This window comes from Halyomorpha halys, unplaced genomic scaffold (genome assembly GCF_000696795.3).
Source record: "Halyomorpha halys isolate HHAL.00 unplaced genomic scaffold, Hhal_1.1 Scaffold151.1, whole genome shotgun sequence".
NCBI classification, from domain to species: Eukaryota; Metazoa; Arthropoda; class Insecta; order Hemiptera; family Pentatomidae; genus Halyomorpha; species Halyomorpha halys.
In genome coordinates, this window is record NW_027116659.1 from 1,621,353 (window position 1) to 1,627,696 (window position 6,344).

Here is a 6,344-nt window from a genome sequence, read left to right on the forward strand (position 1 = left end):
TATTATTTTTTTTTTACTTTTATCATCCCATAGGCTTGATGACCAGAGGGTTTTACGCCTTTACGCCTAGCAAAAATCAACAACAACAATGAATCTAATTTTCCATTAGAATTCCAATCTAATGAATATAATCAAAATAAGTAAAATAAATTATGTACAACATTTCTACGTTTATTATGAATCTAGACTAAGAACTGTATTACTAACCTTGCCTTCCAAAGTACTGAAGCACATTGCCTTTTAGAAGAAAAATTATTTAGCAAAAAATTGAAGCTAAGAACCGAAGCCTACCTTATCGATTTCACGCTTCCGCTGTAAGCCTTCTTATTTGCCGTAGCCTGTTGCAGACAGGACGAGCCTTTGATGGCTGTACAGGAGCTGAAGCAATTAGGACAAGCCCTGGCCAGGTTTTTAGCTACCAATCTACCACGCTCTTGTCCTTTCTTTGCGGCCTCTTGGCTAAATTGTTTCTTATTGCTCTGCCGTTTCATTTGCGACCGCTGTGTATTGTGGTATCCCCTTCTGTCGGGGCATTCCTGGTATTTTTCAATTTCTTCGTAATATCACAATAGAACATTTTAGGGTTAATAGAGCCTTTGTTTAAAGTTTTAAAACGACTTGGTAGTGGCGCCGGTTGAACGACTCCTAGGGAAGTTTCTTGGTCCCATGCACAGTTGGGCAACTATGAAACTAATAGCTAAAAATGTCTAGGATACGATATTTATTTATCAATGGTTCGTGAATAGGGTTCGTATCAATGGCAATTTTAGCTATTATTTTAAACTATAGCTAATTTTTGCCCCTCTCTGTTCCTACGGCACAGATTGAATATCAGGACCTCTTTGGTAAATTAAATATGATTTAAATTAGACTTTTTTTTTAATTCTTAAAATAATTACAAATTCCTATTTTTTTTCCTACACATATTGATAGCAGAAGTTACTAAGTGCTTATGTACCTATTTCTAAATGCATTTTTAGTGAGTTATCATTTAATTATTAAACAATGTTGTTACCTCGTTTTTTATTGTTACTGTATTTTACTTAGGTGAGCTCCAAGGGAAATCAACAAACACACTTTAAACAAAAACACCTATTTATTGCAAATACAAGAAAATAAAATCATGGTAAAAATAAACATGCTTCATGCATAAGCAAAGTAACCTAACCTAAGAAACAAATATGCACAAATATATTAATAACTACCATAGGGCGTGCACGATTAATCAAGGAAAAAATTATGTACTATTTACAAAAATCAAATGAAACACTACCTTCACTGTCCATGCTTTACTAGTAATGTTTTTAATAAACCTGGCCAGGAATAAATTACTTTGTTTGCATGCTTTTCCCACTAAGCGGCTAGTCTACTTCATGCAGCTTCCCACGTCGGTTTCTCATTGATGTTGGTGCTGTATAATATGATTATACTTTTTTGTAAAGACTGGTACACTGAGGTAACCTAATCATTAGCACGTGGTACTCATACTGCTATTTTACAGGGACAACCTCAACGCTACCTGTCGAAAGGTTATCGTTGCAACAGCTAGGTTTGAGACACCTGTTATTATCTAAGATCGGTAGGCGCCCCCCGCAACAACAACATTACTAGGTTATTATTCATTGCTAATTATTCTTTTAAAAAACAATAAAACTGGAACTATTGAATGAATTCTGTACATATCATTATATATTATTATAATTAATAAATGCGACCTAGTGTGAATTCGTAATAAGCAACATAGGACCTCAATTCTTAGAGGAGCTCCTACATAATCTCATAGTTTAATATCTTCAAATTATTTACTAAAAGGCAGTAAAGCAGTATTTAAAAAAAAAAAATTACTTCTGTCGAGCAATATTGAAAGTAGAGTAAACATTTCTAGAACTGGGAATGATCGTGAATCTCTTCTGCCCTCTGTTAACTATTCAGCACCTATTGTCACTGGAGGTGACCAGGCGGCACAACTTTGACAATGTTAAGTCAAAAATTGGAGTTTAAAAAATATCTTTAGCTACTTGAGTGCACCTAGCTTTATTTGAACTACTGTCTAATCGTAAAATAAATAATAATTGATCTCTTTCCAAAATCATACTTATATTATTTTGTTGAAGGCGCCATGAGATTTCAGTGACTTGTTCGATTTACACTTGGTTAAGAGACTGAAAAAGGTAAAACACAAAGATCACATTTTATTGTAATTGAATATGGATTATCACTGAAAGCATGTATTTAAAAAAAATATTATGACTTAAAGTCTTGATCCACATATCAATATTGCTTCTGTCACTATGACCTTTATCATTTACTGGTTACAGCCGTGTCTTATCCATTAGTTTTCTAATAGTGTAAAAATCATATTTATTTTGTAATTCCGACTGAACAGAGTGAGGTAAAAATATTTACTTGGCATCACGCTGGAATTAATGGGTTAAATTCTTTCTTATCTTACCTTCAAAACATTCACTTAAAACGAGTATTGTTAGATGCGCAGTGGCGGGGTTAAAATCCCTCTAGAAGATTATAACTCTAAAATCTTTTTTTAATAATTTATTTATTGATATTTACAACTGTATATACATATATACAACAAGTAAATTTGCTGTAGGTGACATAGTAACATGATAAAAACGTGTGGAGAATCTACCCACTGATAGAACTCCAATAACATTTCTAGAGAAGAAGATCTCGAGGCCATCTTCTTTTCAGACTCCTAGGAGGATTATTATGTAATGAAGGAGAAGCCAGGAAAAATCTAAAAGTATACTTTTATAAAATAATACTTTCTCCCCTGCCTCGTCCCCAAAATCCCATGTCTAGGATAACGCTTATCTTACGTTTAAAACATTTGAAAACTCCATTTTTTTTTTAATTATTCTATTACTTTCATAAATGATTAATTTTAATTGGCAGTGGAGTTTGGTAGTTTTATGATTACAATTTTCGGCATTACTTCAGGGTGGCCATTTTTTCCACTATTGCGTACTTAGGACATAAAAAGGAAACAGATGCAGATCTGGAGATAGCTATGCAGATATAATAAACTCTCCCGAACAAGAGGAGATCCGATAATACAAGGACAGTGGGACACAGAGTTGTAGCCAATTAGAAATGAGATAGATGAGAGATTACATGTTATTTTTCTCAGTGTTTATTCTAAAATAGCACTTTTTGATATTCGTACAAACAATTGTATTTTATACTTAACTAGCCTTAATAAACCTCCTCATGGGCCATTTTTGTCTTGACGAAATTCTCATAGTAGCCATTTTGGTGATTAAACCAAGAGCCGTAAAATATAAAATGAAAGCATTACATAATTCAGTAATTGTATAATATTATCGTTAGCTATAATTTTTATTAGTAATGAACTAATTTAGAAGTTTTACAGAATTAATTGTGAGTATAAAAAAATTAAAATCTGTACTACTACAACCCGTGAAGGGTTAAGGGTGCCGTACTTTGTAAGGAAGTACTGTTACTAGACCAACGGTTGTGCAAGGAGGTGATTTGGTAAGAATAAGATTTTTACTAAATTAATGGTACCAAATTTATGAGGCTGGGCTACTCCAGGAGGCTACAGAACCCAGATTGACTCAAGGCAACACTGTAACAGACATTTTTTTTTACCAGTCGTATGTGAACTCCTTAAAGTTAGTAGCATCTTGCTGCCTTACCACAGTGCCATCGCGTCCTCAGCACTGATCGCCAAATCAGAATATTTTTACAGCAATATTGTACCCAATTGCTTGAATTCACTAAGTAAACAGTTCGCACTAAAGTTCACTTTAGGTATGATATAACTGCGAAAAAAATTTATTTACTTTTTATTGGTTATTAAAGCTCGCAGCCAGAATTATTTTTAATTACATTTTATTTAAGTTATTTTATCTTTTTTAATTAATTTGTTTCATGTCTTAATTAAGAATGAGAAATAAAGTTCCATTGATTGGTGCTCCAGTGCTTCCGCAGTGGCCGAGGGGTGGTGGCTTGAAAACCGTGTTGATTTTCACAACTTTACATTTTTTTCTTCATATTGCATGAATTTTGTAACTGTCCGTTGGTTCTTTGCTTCATTATTTTGCAAACGACAGTGAAATGTAAGAAAACAGAGAATCTTGGACGGATGAGACAATTGAAATTAAGAATGGAAAAGACATAAGAAAGTACTTTATTAGCTTTACAAAATAAGGAATGTTTGGCAAAGATAATTCTACACTATCCTTATAACAAAGGGTCAGTTTTATTTAGCAAATGATTTGATCAACACGTGGATATAGTAGTAACTGTTGCCACGAGTAATAACAAGGAAGACTGAATTTGTCCGAATAATTGACTGCTCCGTGCTTATAATTGAGGTCTTAGCACCATAGTGAAAGAAATGTTTCAAGTTACATGGATGAATACCGAAAAAGTATATAAATAATAACTCTGATTATCTCTAGTGCAAGCGTACCAAGAAGGACCTAAAAATTGGCGGGAGGTTTGTGATAGGTCCGACCTTGAGGATTTGGAATGGGATTCTGCGAAAGGAGATTTGTCGGTAGGAATTTCCGTGTCATTGGCACCAAATCTTCGCTATACATTTTATAATTATTGTAATTCTATGGTAATCGTAATAAAAAGTAAAAAGATCTTATAATTAGAGTGTTACTTTTTAGTATGCATCTTATCGAGAGATTCTTTTCCAGAACGACTCCAAAGAATGTAGGCTCCAGACGACCGTCAGATAAAGCCCTACCTTTACCTTAGATAGGAATCGAACGCTTACTACTTTACAAGTTTTACCGAGCCGTGGTAAATAAGTAATACCCCAGACCCGGGAGAGAGAACAATCCACGACTAAGAAGCCAACACCTGCAGCGGAAGATCCCATTGTTATTCCGATGTATCGCTACATCCTATAGGGACCGTGTTGCGGCTATCGGCGGTTGGGGGCACGTTCGATATAATCGAGTCTGGTCGTGGACTCGATGTATCGCCCACGCCTCGAATCTGTTCCACACAGGTAGCACTCTCCTGTTGTTGGCCTACTCATTCGATAGCTTTGTCTAAATCGGTCGTTAGTGTCTCCTCGCTACAGTTTATTTCAGATCCATTGGACTTCCCACCATCTCGTGGACTGTGAAATGTTCTCTTAAGTAAGTTGTTAATTAATCCAGAGTAATAGTACCTCCACCTGCAAAATACTTTCTCAACGAGTAGGTTCTCAATACAGTTGTTATAACAAGAATGAAACGGTTGCTTTATTTTAACCCACAATGTCTTACAACGACTACATTTGGTCTAGAATTACGATTAGAACTTTGGTAATCAATATATATGGTTATTATTCATTGCTAATTATTCTTTTAAAAAACAATAAAACTGGAACTATTGAATGAATTCTGTACATATCATTATATATTATTATAATTAATAAATGCGACCTAGTGTGAATTCGTAATAAGCAACATAGGACCTCAATTCTTAGAGGAGCTCCTACATAATCTCATAGTTTAATATCTTCAAATTATTTACTAAAAGGCAGTAAAGCAGTATTTAAAAAAAAAAAATTACTTCTGTCGAGCAATATTGAAAGTAGAGTAAACATTTCTAGAACTGGGAATGATCGTGAATCTCTTCTGCCCTCTGTTAACTATTCAGCACCTATTGTCACTGGAGGTGACCAGGCGGCACAACTTTGACAATGTTAAGTCAAAAATTGGAGTTTAAAAAATATCTTTAGCTACTTGAGTGCACCTAGCTTTATTTGAACTACTGTCTAATCGTAAAATAAATAATAATTGATCTCTTTCCAAAATCATACTTATATTATTTTGTTGAAGGCGCCATGAGATTTCAGTGACTTGTTCGATTTACACTTGGTTAAGAGACTGAAAAAGGTAAAACACAAAGATCACATTTTATTGTAATTGAATATGGATTATCACTGAAAGCATGTATTTAAAAAAAATATTATGACTTAAAGTCTTGATCCACATATCAATATTGCTTCTGTCACTATGACCTTTATCATTTACTGGTTACAGCCGTGTCTTATCCATTAGTTTTCTAATAGTGTAAAAATCATATTTATTTTGTAATTCCGACTGAACAGAGTGAGGTAAAAATATTTACTTGGCATCACGCTGGAATTAATGGGTTAAATTCTTTCTTATCTTACCTTCAAAACATTCACTTAAAACGAGTATTGTTAGATGCGCAGTGGCGGGGTTAAAATCCCTCTAGAAGATTATAACTCTAAAATCTTTTTTTAATAATTTATTTATTGATATTTACAACTGTATATACATATATACAACAAGTAAATTTGCTGTAGGTGACATAGTAACATGATAAAA